This window comes from Camellia sinensis, chromosome 5 (genome assembly GCF_055761805.1).
Source record: "Camellia sinensis isolate YWXY chromosome 5, ASM5576180v1, whole genome shotgun sequence".
NCBI lineage: Eukaryota > Viridiplantae > Streptophyta > Magnoliopsida > Ericales > Theaceae > Camellia > Camellia sinensis.
Window position 1 is genome coordinate 113,035,363 of NC_138965.1, and position 14,634 is coordinate 113,049,996.

The following is a 14,634-nucleotide window of genomic DNA, read 5'->3' on the forward strand; positions in this document are numbered from 1 at the left end:
AGAGGTTGTGATATAGAGGTCGCCGACTATAGGCTTCCTTTTCCATTTGTGGTCATGCCCATGAAGGGCTTTGATGTTATTTTGGGTATGGACTGGCTATCGTCATACCGGGCTGTTATCGATTGCTACCGCCAGAGGGTCACGTTATGTACCTTGAGCGGGGAGTGGTTTCATTTCTTGGGAGACCGGGTTGGTAGTGTTTTGCCACCGGGGTATGATTCGCGAGGGCGAAGTGAGCTTAGTGGTCTACTTGCTAGCTTTAAGAGTGGTGAGTGTGATGAGACCCAGATTGTATTGCCGAGGGTGGTTTGTGAGTATTCGGATGTCTTTCCCGAAGACCTTGTCAGTTTGCCACCTCACCGAGAGATAGAGTTCTCTATTGATTTAGTGCCCGGCACGGCGCCGATTTCTATGGCACCTTACCGTTTTGCTCCAGCAGAGTTGGTTGAGTTGAAAGTTCAGCTCCAGGAATTGCTAGATAAGGGTTTTGTTCGGCCTAGTGTTTCATCGTGGGGAGCACCGGCCCTCTTTGCTAAAAAGAAAGATGGTGCCTTGAGATTATGTATAGACTACCGGAAGTTAAATCGGGCTACGGTCAAGAATAAGTACCCTATGCCCCGTATAGATGATCTGTTTGACCAGTTGAAGGGTTCCCGTTGTTTCTCTAAGATAGACTTGAGATCGGGTTACCACCAATTGAGGGTCAGAGAGGAGGATGTTCCTAAGACGGCATTTCGTACGCGGTATGGCCATTATGAGTTTCTGGTGATGCCATTCGGGCTTACCAATGCACCGGCAGTCTTTATGGACTTGATGAACCGGATCTTCCGGGAATTCTTGGATCGATTTGTAGTCGTTTTCGTGGACGACATTCTTGTTTATTCGCCTTCTGAGGAGGAGCACGAGGAACACTTGAGAGTGGTGCTTGAGTTGCTTAGAGCCCATAGGCTGTATGCTAAGTTTGGGAAGTGTGAGTTTTGGCTGGGGGAAGTCAAATTCTTAGGCCACGTGGTATCCGGGGAAGGAGTGTCTGTTGATACATCCAAGATAGAGGCAGTGCAGGAGTGGGCACAGCCTAAGAGTGTGTTTGAGATCCGCAGTTTTCTGGGATTAGCTGGGTATTACCGCTGGTTTGTGAAAGATTTCTCCAGGTTAGCGTCACCGTTGACTAGGCTGACTCGGAAGGGAGTCAAGTTTGTGTGGAGTGAGACTTGTGAAAAGTCGTTCCAAGAGCTGAAAGTTAGATTGGCCACCGCTCCGGTGTTGATTATTCCGGAGAGAGGGTTTGGTTATGCAGTTTATTGTGATGCCTCACGAGAGGGTTTGGGTTGTGTGTTGATGCAAGAGGGGAAAGTGGTAGCTTATGGCTCACGTCAGTTGAAAATACACGAGAAGAATTACCCTACACACGACCTAGAGTTAGCGGCTATGATCTTTGCCTTGAAAATCTGGAGGCACTACCTTTATGGTGAGAAGTTCGAGGTGTTCTCGGACCACAAGAGTCTGAAGTATCTGTTTACATAGAGAGACTTGAATTTGAGGCAGAGGAGATGGATGGAGTTCATCGAGGACTATGATTTTGAGTTGCACTATCATCCGGGAAAGGCCAATGTTGTGGCCGATGCCCTTAGTAGGAAATCCATTAGTGATGTAGCTTGCATTGCCATCCGAGAATGGGAGATGTTGGGAGCACTTGGCGAGTTTGATTTGCTACTGGGCGAATCTGTTGGGGGTGCGGCCTTGTTTTCCATTGTCGCGCAGCCTACACTTGTGACTAGAGTGTTAGAAGCACAGAGAGGTGACCTTGAGGTAGAATCCCTCCGAGAGAAGATCTCCAGTGGGAAAGTTGAGAAGGGTTTGACGGTGTATCCCGACCTGAGTGTGAGATACCGAGACCGTTTGTTTGTGCCGGAGTCTTGCCGAGAGGAAGTACTCCGAGAGTTTCACCATTCACGTCTTGCGGTGCATCCGGGAGGCACTAAGATGTATCAGGATTTGGGACGCCAGTTTTGGTGGCGGGGTATGAAGAGAGATGTGGCTGTTTTCGTATCGAGGTGCCTTACTTGCCAGCAAGTGGAGGCCAAGCATCAGAGGCCAGCGGGTTTGTTGCAACCCCTGCCTATTGCCGAGTGGAAGTGGGAGCATGTCACTATGGACTTCGTTGTAGGTCTTCCGAGGACTCAGCGGGGTAGTGATGCTATTTGGGTGGTTGTAGACCGGTTGACTAAGTCGACGCACTTCATTCCTATGTGCGTGAGAGATTCGGTGGATCTTGCCGACTTGTATATTCGGGACATAGTGAGATTGCACGGGGTCCTAGTGACGATTGTCTCAGATAAAGATCCTCGTTTTACTGCTAGGTTGTGGCAGAGTTTGCAGAGTGCCTTGGGCACTAAGTTGACCTTCAGTACGGCTTATCATCCTCAGACTGACGGGTAGTCCGAGCGTACTATTCAGATCCTTGAGGATATGCTTCGAGGTTGTGTCCTTGACTTTAGTGGGACGTGGGAGAGGCACTTGCCATTGGTGGAGTTTGCCTACAACAACAGTTTTCAGTCTAGTATCGGTATGGCACCGTTTGAGGCCTTGTATGGCCGACCGTGTAGGTCTCCAGTTTGTTGGGCCGAGGTGGGTGATGCACCTTTGTTGGGCCCGGAGTTGGTGAGAGAAACGACGGAGAAAGTTGAGCTTATCCGTAGGAGGCTTGTTACAGCCCAGAGTCGTTAGAAATCTTATGCTGACCGTAGGAGGAGGCTTTTGGCGTTTGAGGTAGGTGGTCATATCTTTCTGAAGATATCACCTAGGCGAGGTTTGATGAGGTTTGGGAAGAGTGGGAAGTTATCCCCTCGGTTTATTGGTCCTTTTGAGATCCTTGAGAGGATCGGCGAGGTTGCTTATCGATTAGCTTTACCGCCACAATTGTCCGGAGTTCATGACGTGTTTCATGTGAGTATGCTTCGGAAGTATGAGTCAGATCCATCACATGTATTGGATTGGACCGATTTAGAGGTAGATGAGGATGCCTCGTATGAGGAGAGACCGGTTCGGGTCTTGGATAGGCGGGATCAGGTCCTGCGTGGCAAGACCATTGCTTTGGTGAAAGTCTTGTGGAAACATCACGGAGTGGAGGAGGCCACTTGGGAACGTGAGTTGGAAGTCCGTGAGAAATATCCGGACTTGTTTGTTAATATGTAATCTTGTATTTAGATTTTGAACTATTGTTGAACTTAAGAGCTTTTATATATGTCTTAAGTTGTGAAACATTGAAAATGTTTTGGTTTATCGGAAGAATGCTTTGGAACTTACCTCATATGGAAGTTGAATGTAACATTATATATGTTGAATATATTGTTGAAATTGGAAAGGAAATGTGTAATGTTGATGCATGTTGAAAGTACATATGTTGTTTACATATTGTGAAATGCCCCTTGTTAAAGGGATGGGATGACCGGTAATGGGTCGAATTGTTAAATGTTAAAATGTAACATTGTTTAAAATGGAGGAAAAACTTGTTTTTGAAAACTTGTGCTTAATTTCGGGGACGAAATTCTTTAAGAGGGGGAGGTTATAGCGATCCCGGGTTTACCCTTGTTACACAGTGATCCGGACATGTGTCCGTGGATGTTGGTAGTTGTTTATTATCTTGTTTACATCCTTTTTACTTAGTATTTGAGTTGTGGGATGTGTTGGGCAGGTTTGTTACAGGTTGGTTGAGTTTAGAAACCAAAACTAGTTGCCCAGATTTTGACCTGTCCGCTCGAGCGGGGGTTTTGGCGCTCGAGCGGGAATTTCACCCATCCAGTATTTCCTGTGCAGAGTTGGACGCTCGAGCGTGAGATTGGCCGCTCGAGCGGGGTTGTGTGAGTGCCGCTCGAGCGAGGAGTTGGAAGCTCGAGCGAAGACCTGGTTCTGTAAAAGTTCTGGGAGTGTGCATCCGACGCTCGAGCGGGATGGTTGACGCTCGAGCGGGAGTCTGTGAGTGACGCTCGAGCGGGGTGTTTGACGCTCGAGCGGGGCGACTGGGTTTAAGTTCCGAGTTTTGACTTTTCAAATCACTTTTTCACTTTCTCTTCTCTCTCCTACTTTTCCAAAAACACCATTGTTGAGCCTCTCACTCTAGAACTCTACCTTCTCTCTAGGTTTTGATCTAGTAGGAGTGATTTGCTCATCTTTGGCCTTTACAAAAAAGTTGTTGATCGTCGAGGGCTACATTTTAATCTGAAAATTTCGGAATTTGGAGCACGTTGGGTTTTGTCATCTTCTCCCTTGGAGCTCCGAATTTGAGGTAGGGATATCCTACTCCTCTCTATGGATTTTGTCTTTAAATTTTAGTATTTTGAGATGTTGGGGTTGGTTTGGTAATTTTGTGAGAGTTTGGGGCGTTTGTGTTATTTTTATAAAAGTAGGGGTTTTATTTGTAATAAACCTAGATGCATGTTTGGCATAAAGAAATGGAATAAATGTTGAATTATTGATGAAAATGGGACCTAAGGGTTGAAATGGTAATTATGGAAAATGACCTAATTACATTGTTTGATTAATTGGGATAATTAATTGTGAGAAATGAGGAAATGAAGTGGAATTGTTGAGATTGGGAATGCATGGGGTTAAAGGGTGTAGTTGGATTGTTTATCGCTCACCTAATTGAAATGTTGATTATATATCCATTGTTGCATTTATTTTCTGTATAGAAATAACTGCTTTGGGCTATCGGTGGAGGATAGTCGTGATTGTTGTAGACAATGCATGATGATTAGGCAAACTGTAACTAATCACTGGAATGTGTCATTGAGATTGACGATTGAAAGAATACATTAAATTTATGTATTGTGTGATGATGTGTATAATTGTTGTTTATATGCATTGTGTTGTGTTGGAGGAGATAGGGGATGTACTCCACGGTTTAGGGGAAGATAGGGGATGGACCTCTAAACCGGATGTGTTGGGAGGAGATAGGGGATGGACTCCATAGATAGAGCTCATATGCTTATCTATTAATGTGTTGACAGAGCTCATATGCTTGTCATTGGAAGTGTGATAGTGCTCATATGCATATCTGTGGAAGTGATGATATAGCTTGTATGCTTATCTGTTGTTGTGTGATATAGCTAGTATGCTTATCTAATATGAAATGGGAAGTATTTGATATGAGTTATTGTCTCATATGAGTTTTTGGCCAGGTTCTGAGCCATGGTTGAAAATTTGAGAATTAAAAAGGAATTGGAAAATGAGTTGTAATATGGACTTGTATGTCATGAAAATGTAAAGTGTGATAAGGGAAAGTATCAGTGTTGGCCATCTATCAACTGCTAATCTTTTAGCCATTGTTCATAGTTGGTTTAGTATGTTTCTACTGGGCTGTGGCTCACCCTTTATGGGAATATCATTTTCAGGTACAGGTAGCATGCCACCTCCAAGGACATAGCTTGGGAGGCCGCAGACATACTTTTTGTCGTTTTATTTTGATGTATTACATGTAAATTCAAGCCAAGGGCTTAATGTGTAAATGAGTTAGTACCTTTTTGTTGTAATCAAGTGTTAACTTGGAAAGCTGTAAGCCTTTAAGGCATTTGCTTTTGTCGTTAACATGTAATACTTTTTGTAATGAAATTCTGGTAAATGAAAGAATGTGGAACTTTTACATTTCAATGCAAGTCTTTATTGATGGGTTTAATGTTGTTATTTTGAGGGCGTTACACTTGGGGAGGCAAAAGGTATATTCTATGGACTTAGAAAGAGTGGACTAGCTCCAGATTCCAATTATTCTTTGAGATGATAGAAAGGGGATGTGATCCTGACGTGGATAATATCAATTCTTTGATTGACACTCTTTACAAGGCTGATCGGGTAGATGAGGCATGGGCAATGTTTTGCAGAATGAGAAAGATGAGAAAGATGCTCTATCCTGATCATATAACTTTGTGCACCCTTCTACTAGGTGTTGCGAAGGACGGGCGGATTGAGGATGCATTTAAGATCGCAAAGAGCTTTGTTCAACAGGTTAGGAATCAGAGAGACAACTCTTTTTGGAGAGATTTAATTGAAGGAATTCTGTGTGATGTTGAAATTGTTCAGTCCATTTCATTAGTTGAAAGATTAATAGTTGATGGGCTTTGCAGGAATGACTCAGTATTGATTCCTCTAATTAAGGTTATGTGCAAGCATAAGAAAGCCCTCGACGCTCACAAACTTTTTGTGAAGTTTACCAGCAGTTTTGGAATTCAACCTACACTAGAAGCATATTATGTTCTGATTATGGGGTTTCTTGATGTTCATCTCACTGAAATGGCTTGGGGTCTTTTTAAGGAGATGAAAACTGTTGGTTTTGCTCCTGATGTTTTCACGTACAACTTGTTGCTTAATGGTCTTGGGAAGTCGAGGAGGGTCGATGAAATTTTTGCTCAGCAGGGGATGTAAGCCTAACACCATAACTCACAATATAGTTATTGATGGTCTTGTTAAGTCTAATAGAATAGAGAAAGCCGTAGATTTGTACTATGATCTTATCAGTGGAGATTTCAATCCCACTCCTTGTACATATGGTCCTCTCATAGATGGTCTCTTAAAGCTAGGAAATTTGGATGAAGCGAGGAGTTTCTTTGATGAGATGGTGAATTACGGATGTAAACCAAACTGCGCTATTTACAATATTCTTATAAATGGATTTGGCAAAGGAGGGGATGTGGAAACTACTTGTGAGTTGTTTAATAGAATGGTTAAAGAGGGAATAAGACCAGATCAGAAGTCATACACCATTCTCGTAGATTGCCTGTGCTTGGTGGGGAAAGTGGATGATGCTGTGCACTACTTTGAGGAATTAAAGTCGACTGGCATTGATCCTGATTTAATTTCTTACAACCTTATGATTAATGGTCTTGGGAGATCAAGAAGAATAGAAGAAGCTCTCTCTCTTTTCAATGAGATGCAGAGTAGAGGGATTATTCCTAACCTTTATACCTACAATTCCTTAATTCTCAATCTCGGGATTGCTGGAATGATCGAGGAAGTTGGGAAAATGTATGAAGAACACCTACTTAAGGGCCTTGAATCTAATGTTTTCACATATAATGCTCTCATTCGAGGATATGCTGTCTATGAGAAGATGATGGCTAGGGGCTGCAGCCCCAACACTGGGACATTTGCACAGCTTCCTAATTAATTTTGAATTTTTTGGGGTTACTCCTCGGCTTTTCATTGTCCTAATTTCTGATACCAGTACTTGAGGCACGCAAGTTATCAATCCTTTGGATTTCTTTCTGGCATATCCCCAATATTCATCACTGGCTTTTCTACTACCTTTTTGAATTTTAGATTTTTGACATTGGTTGTGTATTAATTTTAGTTGGTAACCTTTCACTTAATTTTGCTTACACTTGTTTTTTTTTTTTTTTTTTTTTTCCAGGAATGTTTGGCTTGATAGTACTTGATCATTTTAGTTGTGATAGTGTGGGCCTAGTCATGCTTGCAATGTTGGTGGTGAGATTGCTACTGCCATGCTTCAAAAGGTTCCAAGGTCTGTGGTCCGAAATATTTGAGGTGCTTTTTAAGTTCTCCTAACTGTTGTCCACAAGGATTGTGAATAGTCACATATTGTATATACATGTCCTTCAGGTTCTGGAGTGTAACATAAAAATAGTATTAGTGTAAATGATATCTTGTCCCTTGTTCAACCCATATGGATAGATTTCAGTCAATGTGCAGTAAAATTTCAGTATGGAAGAATTTGCTTATTGAATTTGAACCTTGTTTTCTACTGTTTGATGTCTATATCACTCCATTATGTTCTTGAATATCCCATTATTTGTGGTCATGTACATTGGTTTTGATCATATATACGAATTTGTATAAAAAAAAAAAGAAAAAAAAGAAAATTGCAGACTTCAAAGCAAAAGAGAGATATCCTTTTGGCAGAAGCCAGGTATGAATACTCATAATCTTAGTTCAAATAGGCTTGAATTTTTGTCAAAATTGGCATTGTGGGATTGATAACTGGGGTTTTTGCTCATTTTCAAATGAATTGCAGTTTTTATAGGCCAAGGTGTAGATATCTATTGAAAATGCAATCTCCAAAACTTGAAGAAGATCTTGTTCAACCACAGAATTCGGGTATGACAAGAAAAATTCATGAAAAGAGACGGAACTGTAGTGCTAATGTAGCTCCATGGGGAAGCCCATATTCAGTTTTGGTTTCAAATCCAGATACGGTAAGTATTTTAAATGAGAAAGAGAACTTAGGCTTTGTCAATATATGTTGTTTTGCCTTAATGATATTGTTATTTGTATTGATTACTCGTTACGTTACACAGAGCTGAAGATGAGGAAGGAGAAGAAAAGGTACGAATTGGTCGGGAGCAATTGAGAGTAGAGAAGAAGTCAAGTAGCTAGATTGGATGCCTTCAAAGGTTGAAATTTTATACATTTTATTTGTGAAGAAAATACTCTTTTGTTTTCTTGTGAAGGGCGTTGGCATTACAATAGTTCATATTTGATCTTTTTATATATACTTTCTTTTGTATGGAGAGAAATGAGTACTTGCTCACTCAAATAAGAGGGATAAAGCAGTATTATCAAGATAATTGAGAGAACGATGTAAAAGCTAGAGTTCACTCTTGGAGGCAAGTTGAAAATAATCATATTCATTGGCAAATTTGCTTAGCACCCCTGATCTCACAAGGTTAAAAATAAAATAAAATGAAGTCTAAAAATCCAGCTTCAGTCTAACATATGTGAGGTCAATTAACATAACTAAAAAAAAAAAAAAAACTAATTTGAAAAAAAAAAAAAACTTGCAATAGTATAGGGTTTCTTTTTTGTATAATAAGAGAACAGGTGTTTCCTGTTGAACCAGAGATTCTGCGGATGAGTCCGTAGCTACATATTGCAACTTTGCAAGGCTCTCTCTGTATTGGAATGAAAAGGACTCATATGTATATAGTATGACTGAATCTCTTCTCAGTTAATTCCCTTCAGGAAAGGTTTTTAAGTAGTGTTTGGTTTGTTGAAATGATTTTAGGCAAGAATAGAATGACTATTTATTGATCTCTTAATCAAGAGGGGAGGGGCGGTCTTATTCCCTCCAAATTTTTTTTTTTGCAAAATTTTATTTTTATATGCATGTATTTACAAAAAAAAAAAAAAAAAAGGAATCATTTGAAATGGTCCCCCAAACTCAATTCCATATTTTCAAAAATTTAGATCTCATTTATATAAGGGTGAGCCTTAAAAATGTCTCATTTAATGACCCTCAAAAAAATTAATATAAAAATATAGTCTATTTGATTGATATGAAATCATATATAAAAAAAAGAAAAAAAAAAGAACGAATATTTTGCTTAATTTCTGCTAAACAAAGTAAATTGGTTTCTTGTCTAGGTTCTTACTGTTTTTTTTTTTTTTAATTAAACCACTTTTAAAGTTTTATGGGTCAGCTCATTGAATAATATTCAAATAATTGTATAGAGCTTATTAGGTTTAACTTTTTATTATAACTTCTTAATATTCAAAAGGTAAAACATTTATTTCCCAACTTTTCAATACTTTTTTTTCTTTTTCTTTTTCTTTTTTAAAAAAAAGGGCAAATTACTACCCAGTGGTGGCTTCGTAAAATTGTTACAAATTCATGAAAAAACTAATGATTTTAATCATGATTAATATTTTATAAATTTTATCATTAATTTATAATTAATTTTGAAATACCCACTGACTTGTTATCCCCTCCCCCCCAAAAAAAAGAAAAAAAAAGAAAGGCAGCTCTTTTTTTTGGTCTAAAAACATGTAAGCGAAAGTTATACCACATATTTCGGTATATATTCACAATATTTAAAAAAAATTACACAATCTCAATAAATTGCACCAAACATGACTATAAATTTCTAAAAAGTGGGTAAACGTGTGTAAAATTAGACTAATACCCTATAATTGTTTACTAGCTAGTTGTATTATATTGATTTATGTCTTAACAATTATTTAATTATTTTAAAGTCGGCCCAAGTTTTGGCGGGAGGGTGTTAGAGTTTGAACCCCTCATTCAATACCATGTGTTCAATTACAATTATAATTCTACTTCCCCTCATCTTTTCACTAGTTCCACCCCCACATAGACTACACAAATTCAGTGTACACTAAAACACCAATTTAGTAACCTAAAAACAGAGCATTATTAAAATCTCCAAAATCCGATTTTGGAAGCTTCAGTTCAAGGCAGTTCAGAGACTTCAGTCCCAAGTATACTAAAACACCAATTTGGCAACCTAAAAACAGAGCATTATTAAAATGAGTCCGGATGCTCGGCTGCCCTCTCCTGCGGCCCTTTCTGCGGCGCTAGCCAAAACGACGTCCTTTTGATTAGGTTTTTTTTTTGTTTTTTTCAAAATTTGAGTTCCCCCTTCCTTTTGTCAAAATCGAAATGGGTTGGATTTTTCATTAGATTTGTTGTTGTTTTGTATATATATATATATGATTATTGGGTTAGATTTGTTGATGATAATCTGATTTATTGTTTGATTTCTTGCCATGGTTTGATTCTTGGTTTTTAGATTTGTTTGATGATAAACTGATTTATGTTAAATGGGTTTGTGTTGATGATAAATTTGTATATATAAATATATGATTATTGGATTAAATTTGTTGATGATAAACTAATTTACTGATTTATTGTTTAATTTCTTACCATGGTTTGATTCTTGGGTTAGATTTGTTTGATGATAAACTGATTTATAGCTTTTGCATTTGATTTGTTTGTCAGTTATGTTGAACTGGCTATTATAGAAATGAATCAGCTGTTCGATTAAATAAGATACAACAAGTTGAAGTTTTCATATGATTTGATTATATGATTATTGATACTTAATACAAAAATAACCTATTATCAGACACAGAGAAATTAGTCTGTCTATCATCTTAGCATGAACTCTTCCAAATTATAAACAGTCCTATACAAATACTTCATTTTCTATTAAACAGTCCTTGCTCTCATTGTGAATATAATATAGAAAATAAATCTCTAATTTTATTCTATTATAAAGAATTAGAATTACAGATGGTGCAGGCCGCACTCCCAAATCGTCTCATTTCTTGCATCAGGATCACAAATCGTCACTCAACTCAACTTAATTAAATATAAGGTAAATTATACTTCCAATCCATGCATTCTACCTCCAATCAATCTCATGTTGATTCTGTGATTCAATTTCAACAATCAAAACATTGCAAGTTGAAGAATTTTGTTAACCTTCTGTTTGGATAATTTTTCTTCATGATGTATTGGACACATGACAAACAACTCACCAAATGTTTACAAACAAGTATAGAACACTTAGCTAATACACCAAGTAGCTCTCTTCATTCTATAAAGCGTTGAATCAATGTCAACTAAAACAAATTATAAAGCAATAATGTTACAACAACAAATGAAGTATTTATCTTGTTGGATCATCAAAACAGAATTAGACAAGCCAGCAGCACCGTCAAGCAATTCTACAAAATGCTTTTGCCTTCAGACAGTAGCAAGTATGATCGCATTGTTGGTGGAACAGAAGTTGCTGCTCAATTATCTTTCCCCTTGCCACTCCCTTCAAAAACTTTAGAGGCGTCATAAGCAGAAAGGAAGAAAGTGCCCTAATTCTTCTGCAGAAACCTGCATAATCGCAAAGAGCTTTGTTAAGCATTACGAAATATTTAAATGAAACTACCCACTTCCATATGTATATTATGAATATAAGTTTTCCTTTAGATGCATTACTGTCAAACTCACCAATTTGTAGACTCAAGAAAATAGAAATGACTTCTTTTTTTCTTTTTTTGAGATGACGAACACAAACAATTTTGTTAAATGGCCTTGGAATGAAATCATCTGTTTGTGTTTGTCATCTTAAAACAAGAAAAAAAAAATCAAATTAAAATAGGAATGAGTGTTTCCTTCTCTTACAAATTAAAATCATTTCATGATGTAACAGAAAAGGAAAACAATTCAAGCCCATTTAACCCAATAACATCATCGATTTGTAGTTCATTAAGCACATAAGTTCACATCTTCAAGCAGTCAACCCGAAAACAATGAATATTTACAAGTGGCTATTAGTAGGAAAAGGCAGGAACTTGTGGTATTGGTTCATTCTGTATACATAAGAAAATCAAGTCAAAGAAGCTAAATTCTCCCTATTTTCTGGTTGGGTGAGGAAAATGAGTATACATTAGACTTACTAATAAAAAATCATACTTTCTTTTTCTTTTTTTTTTGGTTTAATTACCCATAAAAAATAAATGTTCAAGTAATTCCATTTCCCATTTATTTTCTTCTCCTTGACAAATCCAAGATCCAAACATAGCTTAAATGAATAGTTTTACTAATCATCTTCCTATGAACATAGAATGAGAGTGAAAATTATACTTTAGCTATCCAACTTCAATTCCATAGCTCTCTTTTCAGATCAAGTTCACTTTAAAACCTATGAATTGCTTTGTAAACGACAAATTTGTATACAATGCTCTCATACTGAAGTTTCTTCTGGATGCAGCAAAGTCACTTTGCCTAATATATAATGTTTAATGCATTCTTTTAGATTAAAGAAACAAGATAATTCATGGCAACAAACAACAGCATCATCAACAATAGAAAAAGACAGAGCAACAAAATTATTATTATTATTATTATTATTATTATTAATTTCCAGAACTCAGAACATTAAATTTTCTTAAGAGCATTCAGTATAATGTGAAGGAGAGAGTATATACTTGAGAAAGTCAAGTAATTTCTGCTGCAAGTGGAACAACGTCTCCTCTTCAATGTTTACATATGCCATCAACTAAGGCAACTTAACAGCAAACAACAACGGGTTTTCTGACATCAAAACAAAACCAAGCAATTCAACTCCAGTCGCCTCACCGCCGCCTCTCCTCGCCGTAACTCCGTTGCCTCTCCATCGCCTCTCTCTCTCTCCTCTGTGTTCGTCTGTCTCAGTGGCTAGGGTTCAAAAACGAAAAGGGGAACGCAGAAAAAAAAAATTAAAAAATAAAAAAAATAAGGAAGGGCAAAAAAAAATTAAAAAATACAAATACAAAACGACGTCGTTTTGGAGGGATGGCTGATTTTGGAAGCTTCAGTTCAAAATCTGATTTTGGCAGCTATTAGAATCTCCAAGATCTGATTTTGGAAGCTTCAGTTCAAGCCAGTTTAAAAAATCTATATTTTTTTTGATCGGCCCAGTTTAGGAAATCTCTATATATATATATATATATATACACATCCATAACCATAACCATAACTATTCCAACCCACAAATTTGAGCTGTCATGAGTATGTTGATGGTGGAGGTTGGTAATTCGTCTGATTGGGCTAAATACCATCAGAAAGTAGAGCGTTCAAGAAAATGTCTTTTCGAACTCGACAACGACACGAAATTGAAGGTCTTAGGGAAGTTCGTCAGGAACAGTAATGTTGATTTATATGGGCTCATTATGTCTGAGTTACACAACTCAACCCATAAGCCACTTTCTGATGACGACGACGATGATGATCGTACTCACTCTGTCTCTGTCTCTGTCGACAGAGAGGGCTCGAAGAATAATGGTGTTGTTTCTTCATGTTCTGTTGTTATTGATGTTGATGATGATGATGATGGAGAAAGATCACCATTTGGAAAATCTGTTATAATCCCAAAGGGGAAAAGATCAATGAGAGAGAACATCAAGTGCTGCAAGAATATAAGTTCTGTAATAGTCCCAGTTGATCAGATATCTGAGGTTGAGGCAACAATGACAAAGAAGCCTACCAAAATTCGATGGAAATTGAAGCCGCCTGACCAGTCCTTTGTATCGAAGCCTGCAAGATTCTCAGTTGATAGAGATTATGGGGATGAAATCAAGAAGATGGTTCAGAAATCTGAGAAAGTTTGTTCAAAACAGCCACGCCATGATGGAGATTACAGTGATGACGAAGAAAAGGGCACGGCAAAGAAGAGGAGGATGATTGAAAAGGTGACTGTAGTTCCACCAGAATTGCCGGCTAAATTCAAGAATTACATCGAAAGACTGAATGGTACTGAATTGAATTTTGTGATTGAAAAGCCATTATACCGTACAGACCTTAGCCATACACATGGGCGTCTATCTTTGCCGTTATGTCAAATCGATAATGGATTTCTCACGCAAGAAGAGAAGGACTTGCTCAACACAAGAACTGGAAATCATAAGACACCTATTGAAGCCAAATTAATTGAACCGTCGGGCCACGATTCTGATATATGTCTTAAGAAGTGGGACATGCCTAAAAAATCAAACAAAGTAAGTACAACTTACAATCTTACAACAAGTTGGAATCGTGTTGTAAAGAATAATAGGCTGCGCGAAAGAATGATTGTACAACTTTGGTCATTTCGGGTGGGTTCAAAATTGTGGTTCGCTCTTGTTAAAGTGAAGAGGAATTAGACCAAAACACATCATAGGTGTAGTTGCTCAAGTGAATATGGAAGTTATTAATCAATTGATATTATTTGTTATTTTTGTGTAATTTTCATACATAAAAAAATATTTTAATATAGTTATTCAACTAGGCATAATCTTCTTATTTTATATGTAATTATTGAATGTTGTTATACAGGTAATTTGTCAACATGTTAACTGACGAAAGTTTTGATT

General features: G+C 37.9%; 2 long non-coding RNA genes and 1 pseudogene across 2 annotated transcripts; 2 read left to right on the forward strand and 1 right to left on the reverse strand.

Annotated features, from left to right (window-relative positions):
- Window positions 1-5,772: 5,772 nt before the first annotated feature.
- On the forward strand, window positions 5,773-7,304 carry LOC145791623 (uncharacterized; annotated as a pseudogene).
- Window positions 7,305-8,023: 719 nt separating this feature from the next.
- Window positions 8,024-8,545, forward strand: LOC145790808 (uncharacterized). Its single transcript, XR_014330026.1, has 2 exons — window positions 8,024-8,204; window positions 8,307-8,545. It is a non-coding gene; the product is annotated as an uncharacterized LOC145790808 (long non-coding RNA).
- Window positions 8,546-11,220: 2,675 nt separating this feature from the next.
- Window positions 11,221-13,005, reverse strand: LOC114304875 (uncharacterized). The gene is made up of 2 exons (XR_014330028.1): window positions 12,733-13,005; window positions 11,221-11,635 (listed from the first exon to the last, which is right to left on the reverse strand). It is a non-coding gene; the product is annotated as an uncharacterized LOC114304875 (long non-coding RNA).
- Between the last annotated feature and the right edge of the window lie 1,629 nt (window positions 13,006-14,634).